The following is a 23,771-nucleotide window of genomic DNA, read 5'->3' as shown; positions in this document are numbered from 1 at the left end:
TGGGATTAACAGTAGCAAATATCTGTCTGGGGATGGGGAAACACCTCTTATCAACAGGGTGCCTGAATGAAACATAATTGTACACCTAACCCTTAACTGTACCCCACAAAACCATAATAAAAAATATTGATTAATAAAAAAAGAAAATATTCTTCTCCAAAAAGTTTTTAATAGCCTTTTATTGTATCAAATTCTTTGAGAATATAATGCTTCCCTAGCCAATTCATTTCCTAAAGAATCTACTCATCTCTAGAAATCACTCTATAAGATTTCCCTTCCTCTTCCATTTTTTACTGTGCAAAGTACCAAACATTATCAATGGAACATGTGCTAATCTTATGTTGGCTATATCACCAAAGATAAGGCTTTTAAAACGTTTCTATCAAAACCTACATACAAAATTCCTATACTAATTTTTCTTTATAATTCTGTTTTAATATTTTGACATAAATATTTGAGTTGTAAGCAAAAATTCTAAAACAAATTTTCCCTCAGTTGATCACTGCCTTGCACCCGTGATTTGACATAGTAAATAACCAATCTACCAGTGGTGCTATTTAAAAAAACATGCTTGTTATTTCTATAAATATATATTTATATTATTAATAAGATTTCTCCAGATTTAAAAAGCATTTCTAATGCAGCTATTTATGAAAGAGTACAGGTTTTTGTATCTTTGTTGCTTTGTTTTACAAAAAAAGGGGATGGTTTGGAGAATGTAATGCCTTTTCATAAACATTAAGGTTAACTATCTATTATAAATATTAATAAAGGCCATAAATATCTATTTTATTCTGTGTAAAAGTAGGTAACTTTACTCTCATTCCCTAGTACTAATCGAAATATAGGGATCAGAAGTAATTTAGACATCCTTTTTGTATACACACTGGAAAATATTTTTCTCAAGTATTGGAAGGGAGCAAAACCTCCTTTGCTGTAATTATGACTCAGGAAACACTGAGTCTGAAATTAGTTGTTGATATATATGCACTTCTCTGTAAACTACTGAATGACCGACAAGCAGTTTTTTCCTCAGGAAAATGCTCAGGGAACTACTCATGGTTAATTGTATTACTCATTTAATTATCACATTAAATCCCTTTAAGCATTATCATCATTTTTTTTTCATTAATCAGTATTTTTTATTATGGTTTTGTGGGGTACAGTTAAGGGTTAGGTGTACAATGACGTTTAATTCAGGCACCCTGTAGATAAGAAGTGTTTTCCCATCCCCCGACAGATATTTGCTACTATTAATCCCATTCCCCTCCCCCCCATAGTTTCCCACTACTGTTGGTCATTTTCTTATAGTATTGCATTGGATGTTCAAAGTCCATGAGTGAGAACATGTGATATTCGGATTTTTGTTTTTGTGAGAGGTCACTCAGGATTATTTTATTAGTGAGGTTAAATAACAACTAAGCAGCGAAAGAACACTGAACTCTATCAAACTCCAAAGCCTATGTTTCTAAACACTAGTATATACACCTCTGGTAATAATCAGCTACAATTTACTGGATTCTTACCATGTGGCATATATTGTGCTCTCCATAAAGTAAATGTTATGTAATTCTCACAATAATCCTGATTAGGAAATTTTGTAAATGAGAATCTGGGATTAATGCAGGTTAAACTTAGCTCAGGGCTAAGCAGCTAGTGAGGGCCAGGACAAAAATTTAAACCCAAACTTCAATGCTTACATTTTTCATTTCTAGTTTAATGTTTTCTAAGTTGTATTCTGTGCAATACAACTTAATGGATGATCAGCAAAAAAATTAAATTTAATAATTGGATAAGTTCTTGCAAAATCACATCTCCCTTTAGAAATTTTGAAATTCATGCCATATGTTAAAAGTTCTAAGAAATCATAAAGAATGCAATTTAATTTTATAGAACTCAGAATTTCTCAAATTTCTTATATTTCTCACATTTATTAGATTACTTTTGTTCCGTGAATGCCATTAGTAATTAATGAAACACAGTTATTTGGTAAATGCTGTACCACACTAAATAGCCTCATTTGTTATTTATTACATAGTATCTACTATGGGATATTTATCAAGATTGTTTTTAGTAGAAAACTCCATATAATTGACATCTTCATATGTAAAAAAAATTTAACAAATTATTGACATAACTTAAATGAATCTCAAAGGCATTATGCTGATTGAAAGAAGGTAGGCTTAAAAGGTTCCATAATATATAACTGTATTTTTATGACATTCTAAAAAAGGCAAAACCATAGAGATGGAGAATAGATCAGTGGTTACCAAGAGTTAGGAGTAGGGGTGAAATGTGACTATCAAGGAATAATATAAGAGAGATTTGAGGGATGATGAAAATATTGTTTATTCTTATTGTGGTGATAGTTTTAGAAACCTATACATGTATTAACATTTATAAAGCTGAATAACAAAAAAGTCAATTTTATTACATGTATAATTTGTAAATACATACGATTTTTAAAATTGCATTAAAATTTTATCCAAATGAAGGCAACAAGAGTAAACAAGTTGTGTAACATAATATGATAAATATCAAATGCTAACATTTATTGAGTATTTATGATGTTGCAGGCATTGTGTGAAGAACTTTACATGCATTGTTTTATTTTATTTAATCCTTATGACAGCTCAATGACAGAACCACTATTATTATATCAGTTTAACAAATGGGTATACTGGAACTTGGAGTTCTTAACTACACATAGAATATCAGTAGATTGCCATGATAGGAAGAGATTAAAAGTCTAGCAGAAAATAATTTTCATTAGCTTAAGAGAATCTAATAATGTTAGTGGTAGCAAGTAGAGAGATCAATATTCCTTTCTTGAACAGGATAAAATTATTGAGCCTAGAGGTCACCTTAACTTTGCCAGTAAGCAAAGTGGTGATTGGGAATCAATGATTACTGTACTCAGTGGTTATTTATTCCTATAAAGCAAGTCTGTGAAAGACTAATTTGAGATAAAACCAAGAATAAAATGTATCCCTTATAAGTGCTACCTATTGTAGAGTGCTTCTTAAGGTTCTTGTTTCTGCCATAGCCTTCCTAACTTTTGACTTTACAATTTCTGCTCTTTAATAGATGGAGCAGGAATATAGCTATATATGTAATTCCACTTCCTGACTGTGGAAATGCCTTTTAGTACTTTTAACCTTAGAGTTCCTTTGCTTTTTAGTCTTCTTGTACTCTGAGCTCCACAGGTGACTTTTCTAATAAAATAGTAATCACAAGAAATAGATACAATGTACTAATGTACACAAGTAAGTAGGATGATAGTAATTTGATCAGTAGTATGACTATTTCACATTACAAATCTAAAGAACTACTTCTACACATAATTGGATAACCAATGGCTAGAAAAAATTTAAGAGTAGTTGAACAATTTCTGAGAAGTTGAATAATTATAGCATCACAGGAAAATAATGACAATAATAACAGTATCATACTTATTAAGAAACCTACTATATCAAACTAAGGACATTACCTGCCTTATCCATTATTTAATTTAATCTTCATGAACATCATAGTAAGATAGATATTGTTGATGAGGAAACTAAAGCTTAAAAGAGTTTATTTTATCCTTATTTGACACTGCATTGATTTAAGTTCCTGATTTCTAAAGTACTTTCTCTTTACTTTAATCCCTTCCTCCCTTTGTTTGGCACCATTTTATCCTCTAAGTCCCACTTCAAGCATCTAAAAATAATTTTACTAATATCTTTCTTTTTGGTTCTCCTCCCCACACTCCTGAAGGCTGGGTTAGGTGCCCCCTTTCTGTGCTCCCATGGCATCTCTCTATAAAAGTAACACACATGTTATATAGAAACCACTAGTTTATGGCCTTGCCTCTACTACTATAACATAAATACAAAAGCAGGCAGTAATCTCACTTCAGAACATCAAACAAATTGCACTGTGCATAGTCTGTAGTAATAATTTAATAAATATTATTTTAACTGAGTTAAATGGAATATTGCTGAGCACCTCATAGAAACACATTTTGAGCAACAAAATAGATGTCATAAAGTCTATGGACATTTTCCATTTTTGCCATGGAAAAACCTCTCAGACCTTTACAATAATCTATTTACTCTCATTTTACAAATATGACTTTCAAGTTTCTTAGTCTATAGAAAAATAAAGACGAAATACTATAAATAAGACAATGGAAAATTATAAGAAGTCTTGGTATCCCAAAACTAAAAGAGAGAGAAAAATGTTTTTAAACATTTAACTGAAAAGAAAAACAAAACAATACAAGCTGGTAGGAATAGTTAATATAGTACCTTGCACCTCAATAATACTTTAAGTGCAACACTATTGAACAGGTAATGTAAGTGATATTGAGCCAAAAGACTCAAGCAACATTTAAATTATGCATAATGTAGAAAAGGAAGAGAGCCAAGATGACTTACCGAAGACATTGTAAGATTGGAGGAACAAACCTAGGGCTTTGAGACTCAGCTTAAAAACCCAAGCTAAGGTCTACTGGACAATCACCTGGGGATGAAGAGGATGTACAGTTCCAAGCCCTGGCCACCCCTAGAAGCTGCCCCATCATGAGATCAGGAGAGCACCGTTGGAAAAGGAAGGGGTGAGTGTAAGCAACAAGTTTTCTTCTCTACACACCTCATGCAAGCCTCTGTGGTCCAAGACAAGGGAGAGACAGCCCAGGCCCTCATCCCAATCTTTTCCATACTGGCCTGGTGAGGAGGGCTGCCCTAAATCAAGACAGAGGCACTGGCAAGATCTGGGGAACCCTAGCTCTCAGGGAGCCCAGTGCCAAGGCAGCCAACCCCACAGAAAGGCTCTGTGAGAAACACCCTGCGGAGATGGTCTGTGTCACATGGGCACTCCCTATCCCCACCCCTCTTTAGCACCAAGCAGGGATGAGTGCCCACTTCAGGAATGTTTCTCTGGTGTCAGCATCCATTGTGGCCCCAGGTCAGGGCTGCAGGTGTAACTAGCCCTCCCAAGGCAGCCTTCGCTGGTGTAGCTCTTCCAATAGAGCAGGGTGGGAACTAGGAGGCTAGAGCCTCTGTATAGCAGGACAGTGGTGGCCCTGCCCACCTGTAGACTGAGTGAAAAGTAGCAACTCTCCACAAATTAGACATCTGATTCACCTTTGCCCCCAGGTAAAAGGGGTGATCCCACCTAGATGAGAGGAAGTCACTTTAGGGTGCCAAGAGCACATCGCCAGAATAGAGCTGTGAGGTCTCTCCTGGCTCCCTGCCAATCCTGCTGATAGGGTGCAGGTAGGGGTGGGAGAAGACAGAGCTCCAGCTAGGGCCCCTGGTTCATGCCAGAGGGAGGGGAAAGCTACCAAGCTAGAGGAAAGAACTTGCCCCATCCCCACAATACTGCACTGTGAAGCAGTGCTAGAGGGTTTTCTCCCAGTTTGGCGCTCTTCCTGTCATTGCTGCCCTACTTACAAGTGGACCAAATGAGAAAAGTCAGGAAAAATAACAACACAAACTGCCACTCCAACAGTAGCAACCTTGTCTAATAAAAAAGTAAATAAAAAGAGAAGAGTCTGCTCTTGCAAATAATTTAAAAACATTACAAAAAATCCCTAAAGCCTTAACAAGTCAAACCCCACAAACAGGCTGTCCAAATAAAACTGAACTTCTGAAAATGAAGAATTCTACCCTAGAATTTCAAAATACAAAAGTAAGCTTTAACAACATAATTGATCAGACAGAGAAAAGAATCTTAGAGCTTGAGGACTGTTATTGAGCTAACTCAGTCTGACAAAAATTAGGAGAAAAGACTTAGGAAAAATAAGCAAAGCCTGGGAGAGGCTTGGGATTATGTAGAGACCAAATCTACAGTTATAGGCATCACTGAGAGAGCAGGAGAAACTGAGAACACCCTGGAAAAAGCCTTTCAAGATGTCATCCAAGAAAAGTTCCCCTATCTCACTAGAGAGACAGCCATGCAGATGCAAGATATTCAGAGAATACCTGTGAGGTGTTACATGAAAAAACCATCCCCAAGACACATAATAATCTGTCTCATTAAGATGAGCATGAAAAAAAAGCATAAAGGCAGCTAGAGAGAAGGGACAGACCACCTACCAAGGAAGATCTATCAGAATTACAGCATACTTCTCAGTAAATCCTATAAGCTATAAGAGACTAGGATCCAATCTTCAACATTTTTTAAAAAAATCAATTCCAGTCAAGAATTTTCTATTCCATTAAACTTCATTAATAAAGAATTAAAATCCTTCCCAGACACCCATCCAATCCCTAACAAAATATGCTGCCTCCAGACCAACCCTTCAAGAGATGCTTCAGAATGCTCTGAGCACAGAAATGAAAGAACAGTTGCACCCATTGCAAAAGCATGGGCAAGTACAGAGTTTACAGACCATACAAATCAACCACAAAAAAGAAAAGTAACCTCTTAATAGAATATGACAGGAAAAAAAATCTCATATATCAAAAACTAGATTAAATGTAAATGGACTGAACACATCACTCAAAATTCAGAGAGTGACAAACTGGATAAAAAAGTATGATCTATCCTTCTGCTATCTTCAGGAAACCCATCTTTGCAAATGACACCCACAGGCTCAAGGTAAAGATTGGAGAAAGATATTCCAGGAAAATGGAAAATGGAAAAGAGCAGGAGTAGTTATTTTTATATCAGGAAAAAGAGACTTAAAACCAATAAAAGTAAAAGGGGACAGTGAAGGATTCTACATAATGATAAAAGGTTAAATCCAAAGCAAGAAATATCCATCTTGAATATATATACACGAAATATAGGAGTACTCAGATTTATAAAACAAATGGTAATTAAACTAAGGGAGGACATATAGAGTCACACAATTATAGTTGGAGACTTTAACATCCTGCAAAAAGTCTTAGACAAAACATTTAGAAAAAAAGAAAAAAACTAACAAGAAAATTCAGAACCTTAACTCAACACTTGAAAAATTGGATCTAACAGACATCTATAAAACACTTCATCCAACAACCATGGAATATGCATGCTTCTCATCAGCATATGGAACATACTCCAGGGCCAGCCACACACTTGGACATAAATGAAGCATGAACAAATTTCAAAAGGTTAAAATAATACCAAGCATTTTTGCAGACCACAGTAGAATAAAAATAAATACCGCAAGCAGAAATACCCAAAACACACAAATACATGGAAATTAAACATGCTTCTGAGTGACTTTTGGGTTAACACAGAAATCAAGGCAGAAATAAAAAGATTCCTAGCAACATATGAAAGCAAAGATACAGCATATCAAAACCTCTAGGATATCATGAAAACGATGCTAGTAGGAAGTTTATAACATTGCAAGCACATATCAAGACAATTAGAGGGATCTCAAGTAAGCAAGCTAATGTCTCATCAAAGAGAGCTGGAAAGACGAGAACAATCCAATTCCAGAATAAGTAGAAACATGAAAATAATCAAAATAAAATCATAGTCAAATGAAACCAAGACCAAAAAAATTTTTTTTAAATCATACAAAAGATCAATGAGACCAAAAAAATGAGTTCTGGGTTCTTTTAAAGGACAAATGATATTAACAGAACCCTGGACATATTAACAAAAAAGAGAGAGAAAATTTCAATAAACATAATTAGAAATGAAAAGGTAATGTCACAATTGGCCACAAAGAAACATAAAAGATTAGCAAAGATTACTATGAACATCTGTGAGTAAGCAAGAAAATTTAGAAGAAATGGAGGAATTCCTAGTATCACATAACCTCTCAAGATTGAAGTGGGAAGAAATTCAATCCATAACCAGATCAATAACAATCCAAGAGATTGACTCAGTAATAAGAAACTTCCCTGCAAAAAAAAAAAAAATCCCTGAGCCAAGTGGTTTCGTATCTGAATTCTACAAGATGTACAAGAAAGAGCTAATGTTTCCAATCCTGTTGAAAGCATTCCAAGCAATAAAGAAGGAAGGAATTCTCCCTAGCTCATTCTCTGAAACCAACATCATCTTTATACCCCAAAATGGCAAAGACCCAACAAGAAAAGAAAACTTCAGGCCGATTTCTCTGATGACAATAGATGCAAAAATTTTCAACAACATTCTAGCAAATTCATAACCAACAGTACATTGCAAGGATAATCCACCATGACCATGTGGGCTTCATTCCTGGAATGCAAGACTGGTTTAGCATATGCAAATCAATAAATGTAATCCTCCACACAAAGAAGTGTAAAACCAAGAACCACACAATAATCTCAATAGACATAGAAAAAGCATTTGCTCTAATCCAACATCCTTTCTTGATAAACACCCTCAAACACCTAGGCATCAAAGAAACTTTCCTCAAAATAATAAGAACTATCTAGGACAAAACTTCAGTTAACACCATGCTTAATGGGCAGAAGCGGAAGCATTCCCCTTAAGAACTGGAACAAGACAATTATTCCTACTCTCAATCCTCTAATTTAACATAGTACTGGAAGTCCTAGCCAGAATAGTCAGGCAAGAGAAAGAAACTAGAGGTATCCACATAGGAAAGAGGAAGTTAAATCATTCTTCTTTGCAGATGATATGATTCTATACCTAGAATATCCTAGAGAATATGCCAAAACCTCCTCACATTGATAAACAACTTTGGTAAAGTCTTGGGATGTAAAATCAATGTGCTAAAACTAGTTACATTACTATACACCAACAACAAGCAGGCAGATAACCACATAAAAACACAATCCCTTTCACAGTAGCCACACACACACAAACTCAGAGTCCTCTTATCAAAGAGGTGAAAGACGTTTACAATGAGAACTACAAAACACTGCTCAAAGAAATCAAAGGTGACACAAACAAATGGAAGAACACTTCATGCTCAGGGATTTGAAGAATCAACATCTTTAAGATGTCCATTCTACCCAAGGCAACCTACATATTCAATGCAATCTCTATTAAACCATTACCATAATTTTTCACAGACCTAGAAAAGATAACACAAAAATTCATATGGAAGCAAAAAAGAGCCCAAATAGCTGAAGCAATCTTCAGCAAAAAGAACAAAGCTGGAGGAATCACACACCCAGACTTCAAACTTTACTACGAGGCTACAGTAAACAAGACAGCTACTGTTATAAAAAATAAGCACATAGACCAATGGAACAAAACAGAAAACCTGGAAATAAAATCACAAACCTTCAACCAACTCATCTTTAACAAAGTTGATGAAAACAAACATTGGGGAACCATATTTAGCAAATGGTGTGGGAAAACTGGATAACCATGAGCAGAAAAATGGAACTGGACCCCTACCTATCACCACATAAAAAGTTTACTCAAAATGGATTAAGGACTTAAATGTGAAACTACAAACTATAAGAATCTTAAAAGAAAACTTAGGGAATATTGACCTAGGCAATGAATTCATGGCCAAGTCTTCAAAAGCAAATGCAACAAAAGCTTTTGGTTGGACTTTGTCAAGTTAAAAAGTTGCACAGCAAAAGAAACCATCAAGAGAGTAAAGAAATGACCCATAGAATAGGGGAAAAAATTATTTGCAAGCTATACATCTGACAAAGGCCTAGCATCTACAATCTAAAAGAGGTCAAAGGAATTGACAGGAAATTTTTAAAAAAACATTACAAAGTGGGCAAAAAACATGAACAGACACTTCTCAAAGGAGGACATCCAAGCAGCTAACAAACATGAAAAAAAATCTCAGCTTCACTAATCACCAGAGAAATGCAAATCAAAACTAAGATGAGATGCCATATCACACTGGTCAAATGACCATCATTAAAAAGTCAAAAAACAAAAGGTGTTAGCAAGGCTACAGAAAAAGAAAATGCTTCTACACTGTTTGTGGGAATGTTGTGAAAAGCACTATGGTGACTTCTCAAATAACTAAAAATTGAGCTAACATTTGATCCAGAAACCTCACTCCTGGGAATATTCTCAGAAGAACATAAATCACTAAGCCAAAAAGGCATCTACACACATATGCTCTTTGCAGTACTATTTACCATAGCAAAAATGTGAACCCAACCCAGATGCTCATCAAAAGTGGACTGGATAAAGAAAATGTGGTGCATATACATTATGAAATACTATGCAGCTATAAAGATCAAAATCGTATCCTTTGTAGCAACATGAATTCAGTTGGAGACCATATTCTAAGTGAACTATCACAAAAACAAAAAACTGAATACTTCATGTTTTCACTCATAAGTGGGCACTAAACATTGGGCATGTGGGCACAAAGGGGGGAATAACAGATGTTGGGCATGGCTAAAGGAGGGAGAGAGGGAGAGCAAAAAAGGAGTATGCAACTACCCATTGGGTACCATGTCCACTAATGCAGGGAACAGAGCTAGCTAGAAGCCCACACCTCACCTTCATGCAATCAACTTATTTACTAAATCTTCACATGTACCCCACAATTCTAAAATAAAAAATAAAATAATTTTTTTAATGTTTTAAGAAAAAATATAGTTCATATTTCCATTCATAATGATTAAATTAGAAACATTTAATACTTTAGTTATAATGGAATAAAACTGTGATCATTTTTTAACAGTTAATGCATAGTAACATTAGGCTATGCCAAAGATAAACTGATATATATATATATACATATATATATATAAACAAGATAAAAATTACCATAATTATATACTATTAAAACTTTTGAAAAGCAGGCATAAACAAACATTAAATATACCTATGATACCAAGAAAATATTCTCATATGAGCATATAACTAATATAAGTGGGATTATCCAATTTAGAATGAAAAAAAAATTTATTGTTTAGGTAAGATTTATTATGGTAATCCTAGATGAAAGTATTGCCACTAATAAAGTCAAGTAGAGGAACATTGTTGATATAGAGGATATGGCTACTCTATATACAACATAATATTTTATAAGTATTATTCTTTTATTTAATTTTCTGTATCTTTAAAATTTATCATTTTTAAATTTTACCAATATATAACTTTATCTTTCCAATTAACTGTAATCTTTCCAGATTTAGAATGTTAGATCCTAAAGTACAGAAACTTGGTTATGTATGTAATTATTTCATACAAAATACCACTAGGCACATATCTTCTGCTTAATACATTCTGCTGCTTGTAATGTACATGACTCAAAAGTCCTCTTTTGTTTAAATTAATGTATATAATACTCATCTCAAAACTCATTAAGTATTTAAAAATAGTCCATGCTCATGGATTGGAAGAATCAACATTGTTAAGATGTCCATTCTATCTAAGGCGATCTACAGATTTAACGCAATATCCATCAAATTACCAGCAACATTCTTCTCAGACCTAGAAACAAGAATGCAGGAATTCATATGGAAACATAAATGACCACAAAAAGCCAAAACAATTCTCAGAAGAAAAAAACAAAAAACAAAGCAGGAGGTATCACACTCCCAGACTTTAAACTTTATTATAAAGCTACAATAATCAAAACAGCCTGATATTGGTACAAGAACAGGCATAGAGACCAATGGAATAGAATTGACATTTCAGAAGCAAACACTTAATTTCTCAACCAACTAATCTTCAACAAAGCCTTCACCACCAATCACTGGGGAAACGAGAACCTATTCAGTAAATGATGCTGGGAAAACTGGCTGACTACATGCAGAAGGTTGAAACAAGACCCCTACCTATCCCCATAGACAAAAATCAACTCGAAATGGATCAGAGACCTAAACATAAAATATCAAACTATAAGGACCTTAAAAAATGCAGGAGACACTCTTATGGAAATTGGAACTGGTAACCAATTCCTGATCAAAACCCCAAGTGCCCATGCCATAAGAGATAAGATAGACAAGTGGGACCTTATCAAACTGACAAACTTCTGCAAAGCCAAAGAAACCATCAAGAGAGCAGAGAGACAGCCCACAGACTGGGAAAAAAACGTTTGCCAACTCTATGTCTGATGAAGGCCTATCATCTAAGATCTACAAGGAACTCAAACATACTGAAAAGAAAAAAACAAACAGCCCCTTAACAAAGTGGGCAAAATACATGAATAGACAGTTCTTAAAAGAAGACATACGAGCAGCCAACAGATACATGAAAAAATGCTCAGCCTCACTAGTCATCAAAGAAATGCAAATTAAAACTACACTGAGATACTACCTAACTCCAGTCAGAATGGCCATCAACAATAACTCAAAAAATAACAGATGCTGGAGAGGATGTGGTGAAAGGGAACATTTCTACACTGTTGGAGGGAGTGTAAACCGGTACAGCCTCTGTAGAAAACAGCATGGCGATTCCTAAAAGTTCTAAAAATCGACCTTCCATATGACCCCGCAATCCCCCTACTGGGAATATACCCGGAAGAACTCAAATCACTCTATAAAAAAGATACTTGCAATGTTTATCACAGCATTATTCACAATAGCAAGAACATGAAAACAACCATGCTGCCCATCAAAAGAGGACTGGATTAAAAAAAAAAAAAGTGGTACATATACACAGTAAAAAAGAACAAAATCATGAACTTTGCAGCAACCTGGATGGACTTAGAGTCTATAACACTGAGTGATCTTTCACAGAAACAAAGAACTGAGTATCACATGTTTTTACTTATAAGTGGACCTTGAACAACTATGGTAATACTATAAGGAAAGGATTGACAGTAGCAGGAAACTATGGGGGTGTGGGGCAGTGGGGAGGTGGGATTGGCAGTAGTGGGAAACTGCCTGGGGAAGGGGGGGGCATACCTCATCAACAAGGGTACCTGAACAATGAATACCTGTATACCTAGCCCTGAATTGTACCCCACAATTTTAAAATAAAAAATTTAAAGGTGACAAAATAGAATTTTAAAATAATTAACACACTGTAATCTTCATAATAATAATCATAGATATGTCAACAAGAATTAGTTATTAATGTAGAAGATTCAGTCAGTAAATATAGTTTTAAAAAATTTAAACAATATATTAACATTAAATATTACTCCCTTTTCTTGTCTCTGGTTCTTATCCCTTTTATTCCCTAAAGAAAAAATACATACCTATTTCTGCAGGTCTTGTACTCTACTTTAAGAATTGGCTTACAAGATTCAGATTTTCTTCCTTCTCTTTGACTTTTTCCTAAAGAAAGAAATATATTTTATTAAATCTAATTTAAATCCAACTCAACTATAAGAATTAAAAAATTTTACTAGAGATATAAAGAAAAAGGAATAATGTAATTATGTTTGTCATAACAGAAATAAACACATCTTTGTATCCTAATATTTCTATTAAATTTGCAAACAATTTTTAGAGTTCTAACAATTGACTGCTGTATAATATAAAGTTATTGGTAAAATCATCCAACTTTTAATGATTTACACTCTGTGCATATAAATCTAGTTTTCATCAAAGTTATTTTAAGTATTTAGGTTTGAAAATAAACAAGTTTAGAATCAAAGACACACACATATTCACTTATCTTCATAATAAAATGTATTATTATTGGTATGTATCCCTCATGTTTATGTGTTGGAAACTTAATCCCCAATGCAACAGTGTTGAGAGGTGGGCCACTTAAGAAGTGATTAGTTCATGAGGGCTTTGCCTTCATGGATGAATTAATGCAGTTATTGTGAAAATAGGTAGCTGATAAAAGGATGAGTTTAATCCATTTCACTCTCTTGAACACTCTCTCATCATGTGATATCTTCCCCCACGTTATAACACAGCAACAAGGCTTTTATCAGATGTAGCCCCTCAATCTTGGACTTTCTAGCCTCCAGAATTGTGAGCCAAATACACTCCTATTGTTTATAAAATAACCAATCTGTGGTATTCTGTTACAGCAGCATGAAATAAACAAAGAAAACTATGAAAATCCATACTAGGCTCAATATTTTATCTATAATACCTGCAAAAACCTTCCATAAACAGAAAGACAACATTTAAAGCAATTAATGAACTATCAAAATCATTCCATTTCTATCAAATTTATTTAAATAAAATTATTAGACAATAAACACAGATAATGTATGTGATTATTTAAAAAGAAATTATGTATTTTTGAGTCAGAGACTCACTCTGTCACTTCAGCTGGAGTGCAGTGGCACATTCACAGCTACTGTAGATTTGACCTGCTGGGCTCAGGCAATACTTCCACCTGGAACTACAGGTGTGTGCCACCATGCCCGGATAATTTTTTTATTTATTGTAGAGACAAAGTCTCGCCAAGTTGCCCAGGGTGGTCTTGAACCCCTGGGCTCAAGCAATTATCTAGCCTCGGCCTCCCAATGTGCTGTGATAACAGGTGTGAGCCACCATGCCCAGCCTAAAAAGTAATTTTAATGATGTATTCTATTTTCATAAAAGAATAAATAATAGTTTATTGTAGGGAAAATATTATGCTGTTTAGATTCCATAAGATGTTGAATAAAGAATAAGAAAGAAAAAAATGAAAGCTCCTTCTGCACGCAACATGCTTATATTTCTAGTTCTGCTTTTGCTTTATTCTATGACATTTTGATAAAAATTGATATGTTTTTTAAAAGGCTATGTTTGTTTCTTTTTTAATTTTAGTAAATGTTCTTATTTATTCTTGCATTACCACAACTGTTTATAGACACACATACCTCTTATATATAGGCAAGTTTATATGTATATATGTTTATCATTTTAGATTAGGTTCAGAAAGACACAGGCAAATCAAAATAAAGTGTCAAATAGCTTTATTCAACTTTTTTAAAGGGTAAGGTATCAGTTTACAACAAATCATTATCTGTTTAATGGCATGCTTTATGGAATTTTCTTTATTGTACTCTATATTGACTAAAGCAGCATACAATAAAATAAAATTGGTCATAATCATTCATATTGTAAAAAAAAAAAATCTACCTGTACCATATAAAATCGTTGATATTTTATGTAAATAATGATGCTTTACAAACAGATTTTGCCCAGGGACTTAACTAAAGAGTAGTTTTAAGATTGAAGAATAGATGGTTGGAGATTACTGGTTTGGGTAATGATGTGGGAACAGAGAGAACTGAAAAAATGACACAGCCAGAAAAGAGACCCATTGTGCTTTTTGTTTTTTTATTTCAATAGCTTTAGGAGTACAATAGTATATTTACAAGAATTTATCCATTTCTTCCAGATTGTCTAGTTTGTTTGCATAGAGATGTTCATAATAATCTAGGATTATCTTTTTTATTTCCATCATATCAGTTGTAATGTCTTCATTTTCATTTCTGATTAAGCTAATTTGAAACGTCTCTCTTTGCTTCTTAATTAATCTAGCTAGCGGTCTCTCAATTTTGTTTATCTTTTCAAAGAACAAACTTTTTGTTTCATTGATCCTTTGTATTGCTTTTTATTTCAATTTGTATTGTTTTTTATTTCAATTTCATTTAGTTCTGCTCTGGTCTTCTTTATTTATTTTCTTCTACTTGATTTGGGTTTGTTTCCTTTGAGCTCTTTGAGGTGTGGCATTAGGTTGTCAATGGGCAATTGTTCAGTCTTATTAATGTAGACTTAAAGTGCTGTAAATTTTCCTCTGCACACAGATTTGGCTGTGTTCCAGAGATTTGACAGTTTGTTTTACTGTTGTTATTTATTTTTAGAAATTGTTTAATTTGCATCTTGATTTCATTGCCGACCCCAAAATCATTCAGGACAAGATTGTTTAACTTCCATGTTTTTGTTTGATTTTGTGAGTTCTTCTCAGAATTAATTCTAATTTTATTCCACTGTATTCTGAGAATGTGCTTGACATAATTTTGATTTTTTGGGAAGTTATTGAAACTAGATTTGTGTCCTATCAGATGGTCTATCTTGGAGAATGTTACGTGTGCTGATGAGTAAAATGTATATTCTCTAGTTTTGGGAATTTTCTGTAGATGTCTGTTAGTTCCTTTCGCTCTAGGGTCCAGTTTAACTCCAATATTTTTTCTTTTTTTTTTTTTGCGTTGGAGTCTCACTCTGTCGCCCAGACTGGAGTTCAGTGGCCGCTCCCAGCCACTGCAGCCTTGACCTGCTGGGCCACGGCGATCCTTCCGCCCCAGCCTTCCGAGTAGCCGGAATTACAGGCACATGCTACCACGTCCGGCTGATTTTTTGATTTATTGTAGAGATGAGGTCTCACAAATTGCCCAGGTGGGTCTTGAACCCGCAGGCTCAGGCAATCCACTCACCTCAGCCTCCCAAAGCACGGGATTACAGGCTGAGCCACTGAGCCGGCTAACTCCAATATTTCTTTGTTGACTTTCTGCCTTGATGATCTGTCTATTGTTACTAGTGGAGTGTTGAAGCCTCCCACGATTATTGTATTGCTATCTAGCTCTTTTTGTTTTAGGTACAGTAGATTTGTTCTATAAAGCTGAAGGCTCTGGAGTCAGGTTCATGTATATTTATAATTGTTATGTCTTCTTGTTGGATTGATCCTCTTATCATTATATAACAATCATTTTTATTGTTAATTTAAAGTCTGTCTATCTGATATGAGAATGGCTACTCCAGCTCATTTTGGGTTTCCATTTGCATGGGATATTGTTTCCCATCCCTTTACCTTAAGTCTATGGTAGTCTTTGTAAGTCAAGTGGGTCTCTTGAAGGCAGCAGATAGTTGGATTGTGTGTGTGTGTTTTTTTTTAATTCTTTCCACCAGCCTGTATCTTTTATTTGAGCTCTGAGATCATTTATATTCAGGGCTAATAATGATATACAAGGTACTATTCCATTCATCATGCTGGTTGTTATTTGGTTATTATTATTTTTTCTTTATTGTGTTGTTGTTCCATAAGTCCTGTGAGCTTTACGATTTCCAGTGTTTTTCTATGGGTGTGCTTTGGCCTTTTGTTTCAGTATTTACAATTCCTTTGAGCATTTCTTATAGAGCTAGTCTAGTGGTGACAAATTTCCTCAGTGTTTGTCTGAAAAAGGCTTCATTTCTCCTTCATGTATGAAACTTAGTTTTGGCAAAATACAAAATCCTTGCTGATTGCTATTTTGTTTCAGGAGATTGAGGATGGGACCCTAATTCCTTCTGGCTTGTAGGCTTTCTTTCTGAGAAGTCTTCTGTTAGTCCGATAGGTTTGCCTTTGTAAGTTATTTGATGCTTTTGTCTCATTGCTTTAAAGTTTTGTTCCTTCATGTTAACTTTGCAAAACCTGATAATTATGGGGAAATGAACTTTTTGCAGTGGATCTTCTGGGAGTTCTTTGGGCTTCTCACATCTGGATTTTTAGATCTCTGGCAAGGCCAGCAAAGTTTTCCTCAATTAGAGTTTTTCAATTTTGTCGTTTTCTCTTCTTCCTCAGGAACACCTATGATTCTGAGGTTTGAATGTTTTACATAATCCCACATTTCTTGGAAACTTCATTCCATTCGCAATTGTTTTTCTTTATAATCTGATTGGGTTTATTTGAAAGCCTGGTCTTCAAGTTCTCAGACCCTTTCTTCTATTTGTCTAGTTTGCCATTAGAACTTTCCACTGCACTTTGTACTTCCCTAAATGATTCTTTAATTTGCAGAACTTTAGCTTGGCTTTTTTCTAAAGTGTCTATCTCTTTGTAAAATATTTCACTTATGTCCTGAATAGTATTTATAGTTTTTATGTGGGTTTTCAACTATATTCCAATCTCTTCAAATAAGTGTATATTCATTTTGAATTCTATCTCTGGAATTTCAAAGATTTCATTTTGGCTAGGGTCCATTGCTGAAGAGTTAGTGTGGTCTTTTGGGGGTGTTGAAGAACTCTGTTTTTCTATATGGTCAGAATTATTTTTCTTGTTTCTTCTCATTTGTGTAGACTATTACTTTTTATTTGAGGTTGGCAGGGGGCTAACTTAGGCACTGTAGGGTTCCCTTAGTTAAATATAGCATTGGTGTGATGAGTAGTGGCAGTCCTATGCTGGCTACCTGCACAGACTCAAGGCATTCTGCCAGGCTGGAGTGGTTTGGATAGTGTTGCTAGCTGGGGTCTGGGATCAGATCTTCCACAAATCTAGGTACTATATTAGATAGAATGGGCTGTGCTGTTACCCTAGTCAGGAGGTAGAACTTGTAAGAAAGCCAACTGCAATGGTGGCCATGGGATCCCTCCTTGGCAAATATTGCTCCAAGGAAATTCCTAGACAACCTACTTAGTAAATGGTGCTGTGGAGATTACACAAGTTCTCTGTTTTGAGCCTTTGAGGTCAACACGGCAGGGGTTGATGGGAAGAAACTCAAGTTCTTCATCCATTTGCACTCTTGGCTACTCCTATGGGGACTGGGAGGGGGTTCCTGGTCACTGGGGTAATGCTTCCTTATGATGTCCAGTGACTGCTCATGATCTGTGACATGATCCATGCAAGAATCTGGCTAGTTCTATTCCAGGTCGACTAGTTTTTCTCTTCTTTGCACGATGTGGTTATTATTGCCTCTTTGATGAATCACGGGGCATGCTGCTGGTCCTATTCCTCTCTCGATGCTAAGGAAATTCTCTTTTTCTTGGTTTATACACTCTAACTGCCTCTTGTTGGCTATATGAATCCTTCCTCTCCATGTCCTTTTTTTATACAGTGATGCTCTAATAGGCAAGCCACTGATTGGAGAAAACAGTATATTTGCAGCTCTTTGTATATATAAAAGCATTTTTCAATCAGTATAAAATAGTCTCACTAACTGATTTCAGTACAAAAGAATAATAACCTAATTAGTTAACATTTTATTTAAACTTCCAACTAATTTTGGGTGAAGGTTTTTCACCTTTAATTATATGTATTGCTTGTCAGTAATTAAAGCACATTTAAATGTTACGTTGTATTTAACAGTACTAACAATGATTACATTTATTGTTGTTCATAATATTCAGAATACCATTAAATGATAGGCTATTAAAAATAACTTTAGAGGTCTAAAATTCACTAGATTAAACAAAAAAATGACAACTTAAGGTGACAGATATAAATATTGTAGAAGTGGTGATTAAACCTGGTTTTATGAATAGGCCAGTTGGGCGAGATTAAAAGATTAATGGAGGGAATAGCAAAAAATGTTGAGGTATGAAAGAACCGGTCAATGATAATCTATACAACTTATTTGCAATATGGACAATGGAGAGTTATCAGATGCTTTTTAAGTTGGGGAGTGATGTGTGTAAAAGCAGTGTTTGAATATTAATATGACTTCATTTAATAGAACAATTTTGATGTTGGATAAACTAGTAGCAGATTATTATAACAGCACAGGAAAAAGAAAGAGAAAAAAGGATAAAGAAATATAATCAGTCTAAAAGAAATGGTAAATATTATTAATCACACCAAGCTATGCATAATGGAATTAGAAGAAGAAAAGAAAGGAGCATAAAATATTCCAAAAATAATGGATGAAAACTTTCTAAATTTGATTTTTAAAATTACCTAACATTTAAGAAGTTCAGTGAACTCCAAATAGTAGAATAAAGCAAAAGAAATATAAACCCAGACACACCTCAGTAAAAATGCTTAAACCCAAAAAGAAGTCTTGAAAACAGAAAGAGAATAATCACTTACTGAATACTAGGGAACTCTATTAAAAGTTTAACAGGTAACTTTCAAAAACAATGGAGGCCAAAAGACATTGGAATTTGAAATGACATATTCAAGTACTAGAAGAATAAACCTAACAACCAAGAATCTTATGTTGAGCAAAATTACCTTTAAAAAATAAAAGGTAAAATGAAGATCAGCAAAAACTGAGAGAATTTGTTGCTAGCAGAACTATCTTACAAAAAAATTAAGAAAGTTCTCCATACTGAAAGTGATCCTAGATTGTGATTTGAATTCACAGAAAGAACAGAATACCAGTAGAAGTAACTGTGTATATAATTATAATAGTATAATTGTATATTTTCTCCAATAATTTCTTCACTGATTTAAAAATCAGTTGTGTAAAACTCTCCTCTCTCGATAGATAGATAGATGTATATTAGCATATATATATATATATATATATATAGTTAATAACACAAAAAGGAAGTAAGTGAAAGCAAAACTGTAGGAACAAGAAAAAGACACCACTAGTAATTTGAATTCACAGCAACAAATGAAGAGAATCACAAGTGGATAAGCATAAAGGTCAATGTAACAAATTCTATAACTATATACTTGCTATACTTTTTTACTTCTTTAAAAGACATATAATTATATAAAGTAATAATTATAACAATGTATTTCTGGGTTTGTAGCACATATAAACACTACATATATAACAATAATAGAACAAAAGAGGAAAAGAGAAACTAGAGATTTACAAGAGGGGACCAAAGAAAAACAGAATTATCTTTTTGAGGATGAACGCTTTGTAGTACAGGATTCCACTAGGTAAGTGTTCTAGGAACCCATTGACATCAGAGTACTAGCTAGCATTGTTGTGAGAGGCTGCATTTGATTTCAGTGAAATTTTTTTGTGGTAAACAGATGACTGGTTCTGCATCTCGATAGGTGTACTGCATCAGAGAGTACTTTGAAGGTGACTGAAGTTTAAACATGTAAGAATAAATACACATTGTTTTACAAATAAATTATGTTTTTTGGGGGGTCCCCCTCATATAGTAGTGGCATTACTATATCACACTGAAATTCAGTGAGTATAAATCTGAAGTAAATTGTGACATATTAGGATATATATGGTAAGCCATAAAGCACTCTCTAAGAAAACAATTAAAAAAGAATGAGAAATTCACTAAAGGAATTAAAATGTTACACTACAATATTCACTTAATGTATAAAAAAGCAGTAAATGAAGTCTAAGGGAACAACAAAGCATGAGGCATAGGAAAATAAAAAAGTTGCACACATCAATCCAATATTACCAATAATAACATTAAATGTGAGTGAATTAAACAATACAGTAAAAAGAAAAAGAATGTATGACTGGATAAAGACAAATAATAACCACCTCTATGCTGTCTAAAGGCACATGCTTTATATCAAATATACAAGTAAGTAGGAAGCAAACAATGGAAAGGATATAACATGAAAATGGCAACCATAAGAAAGCTTTGGTGGCTATACTAATATCTTACTGAATACAAATGGGTTAAAGAAGAAACCAAAAGTACCATAAGGAGAATGAAACCAAGATAAAGCATACCAAAACTTCTGGAATGCAGCTAAAGCAATGCTGAGGGAAATTTATAGCTATAAGAAACTATATTAAAAAAGAAAAAATATCATATTAACAACCCAACCATTCATGTTAGCCAAACTAAACCCAAAGCAAGCAGAAACAATAGATAAAGATTATAGCAGAAATTAATGAAGTATAAAAGACAAAAAAGAAAAAATAAACTATAGGTTGGCTCTTTGAAAACAGGTAAATCAAAAGATGTCCATGTTTATGAAATAGAAAAATTAATATTATTAAAATGCCCATACTATCTAAAGTGACCTACATATTTAACAAAGATGCCTATCAAAATCCCAATGAACTACTTTACAGAAATAGAAAAAACAATCCCAAAATTCATATGAAACCACCAAAGACTCCAAATAGCCAAAGCACTAATGAGCAAGAACAACAATGCTGGAGGTGTTCCACATCTGATTTAATATGTAAGAAAGCTAAAAGAGTTTGCATTAAACTAAAAAGTTTTTCTTTGATAACTAGTGAAGCTGAGCATTTTTTTTCCTTTTTTTAAAATTCATTTTTTATTATAAAGATATGGGGTACAATTCAGTTAGGTATACAAATTTTGATTATGCAGGTACCCTTGTTGATGAGGTATGCCCCTCCCTCCCCTAGCAGTTTCCCTCAACTGTCAATCCCAACCCCCTCCCCTGACAGTTTCCCACCACTTCCAGTTCCTTTCTTATATTATTAAAATTGTTCAAGGTCCACTTATGAGTGAGAACATATTGTACTCTGTTCTTTGTTTTTGTGATAGATCACTTTTTACGATAGACTCCAAATCCATCTAAGTTGTTGGAAAGTCCATATGTTTTTCTTTATGGTTGCATAATATTCCATTGTATATATGTATACATTTTTTTCATCCAGTCCAATTTCAATGGGCAGAAAGGTTGGTTCCATGTTTTTGTTATTGTGAATAGAGCTGAAACAAAAATACGTGTGCAGGTATCTTTTCTGTAGAATGATTGGCTCCTCTCGGTATATTCCCAATAGGGGAATTGCTGGGTCATAAGGAAGGTCGATTTCTAGTTCTTTCAGAAATTGCCACACGTCTTCCAGAGAGGTTGCCTTCCTTTTTCTCCACATCCTTGCCATCATCTGTTGTTGTTTGTTTTATTAAGATGGTCATTCTTACTGGGGTTAGGTGGTATTTCAATGTGGTTTTGATTTGCATTCCTCTGATGATGAGTGAGGCTGAGCACTTTTTCATGTCTGTTGGCTGCTTGTATATCTTCTTTTGAGAAGTGTCTATTCATATCTTTTGCTCACTTTGTGATGGGACTGTTTGTTTTTTTCTTTTTGGCATGTTTGAGGTCCTTGTAGATCCTAGATGTTAGGCCATTGTCAGATATACAGTTGGCAAATATTTTTTTCCAGTCTGTGGGCTATCTTCCTGCTCTCCTGATGGTTTCTTTGGCTTTGCAGAAGCTTCTCAATTTGATAAGGTCCTACTTGTCTATGTTATCTCTTATGGCATGTGCACTTGCGATTTTGATCAGGAATTGGTTGCCAGTTCCAATTTCCATAAGGGTGTCTCCTTCATTTTCTAAGATTCTTATAGTTTGAGGTTTTATGTTTAGGTCTTTGATCCATTTAGAGTTGATTTTTTTTCTGTATGGTGACAGGTAGGGTTCTTGTTTTAATCTTCTGCATGTGGTCAGCCAGTTTCCCCAGCACCATTTACTGAATAAGTTCTCATCTTCCCAATCATTGGGGGTGGAGGCTTTATCAAAGATGAGTTGGTTGAGAAATTGAGGTTTTGCTTCTGGAAAATCTATTCCACTGGTCTAAATGCCTGTTCTTATACCAATACCAGGTGTCTTGATTATTGCGGCTTTATAATAGAGTTCAAAGTCTGGGAGTGTGATACCATCCACTCTTTTATTTATTTATTTTTTATACTGAGGATTGTTTTGGCAATTCGTGGTCATTTATATTTCCACATGAATCCCTGTATTGTTGCTTCCAGGTCTGAGAAGAATGCTGCTGGTACCCAGAGGAACTCAAATCACTTTATGAAAAAGATACCTACACATGTATATTTATTGAAGCATTGTTCACAATAGCAAGACCATGGAATCAACCATACTGCCCATCGAAAGAGGACTGGATTTTAAAAAAAAAGTGGTACATACACATGATGGACTATTACACAGCCATAAAGAAGAACAAAATCATGAACTTCACAGCAACCTGGATGGACTTAGAGTCTATAATATTGAGTGATCTTTCACAGAAACAAAGAGCTGAGTATCACATGTTCTTACACATAAGTGGACCTTGAACAATTACCATAATATTATAAGAAAAGGACTGGCAGTAGTGGGAAATTGTTGGGGGTGGGGTGGGTGTGGAGGCGGGATTGGCAGTAGGGGGAATCTTCCTGGAGAAGCGGGGGGCATACCTCATCAACAAGGGTACCTGCATAATGAACATTTGTATACCTAACCCTAAATTGTACCCCACATCTTTAAAATAAAAAAGTTAAAGTTAAAAAAAATGTTTTTGCACAGAAAAACAGCAATAGAACAAAAAGGCAACCTAGGAAATGAAAAAAAAGTAAAACTTATGCCTGAAAAGGGGCTAATATCTAATTTATATAAGGAATAAACTCAATAGCAAAATCCCAAATAAGCCAATTAAAAAATGGGCAAAATACCTGAAT

General features: G+C 34.4%; 1 protein-coding gene across 1 annotated transcript in view; it reads right to left on the bottom strand.

Moving 5' to 3' along the window:
• LOC103267799 (syntaxin-binding protein 5-like) overlaps positions 1–13,086 on the bottom strand; it is an 82,442-nt gene extending 69,356 nt beyond the window's left edge. Inside the window, exon 1 of the mRNA XM_008065380.2 lies at positions 13,013–13,086. The gene's annotated coding sequence lies outside the window, so the exon portion shown is untranslated. The remainder of the gene's footprint in view (positions 1–13,012) is intronic.
• Between the last annotated feature and the right edge of the window lie 10,685 nt (positions 13,087–23,771).

Source organism: Carlito syrichta, unplaced genomic scaffold, assembly GCF_000164805.1.
Source record: "Carlito syrichta isolate Samal-C Ts95f unplaced genomic scaffold, Tarsius_syrichta-2.0.1 Scaffold308264, whole genome shotgun sequence".
Lineage (NCBI taxonomy): Eukaryota > Metazoa > Chordata > Mammalia > Primates > Tarsiidae > Carlito > Carlito syrichta.
This window is presented reverse-complemented; position numbering and strand designations above follow the sequence as displayed.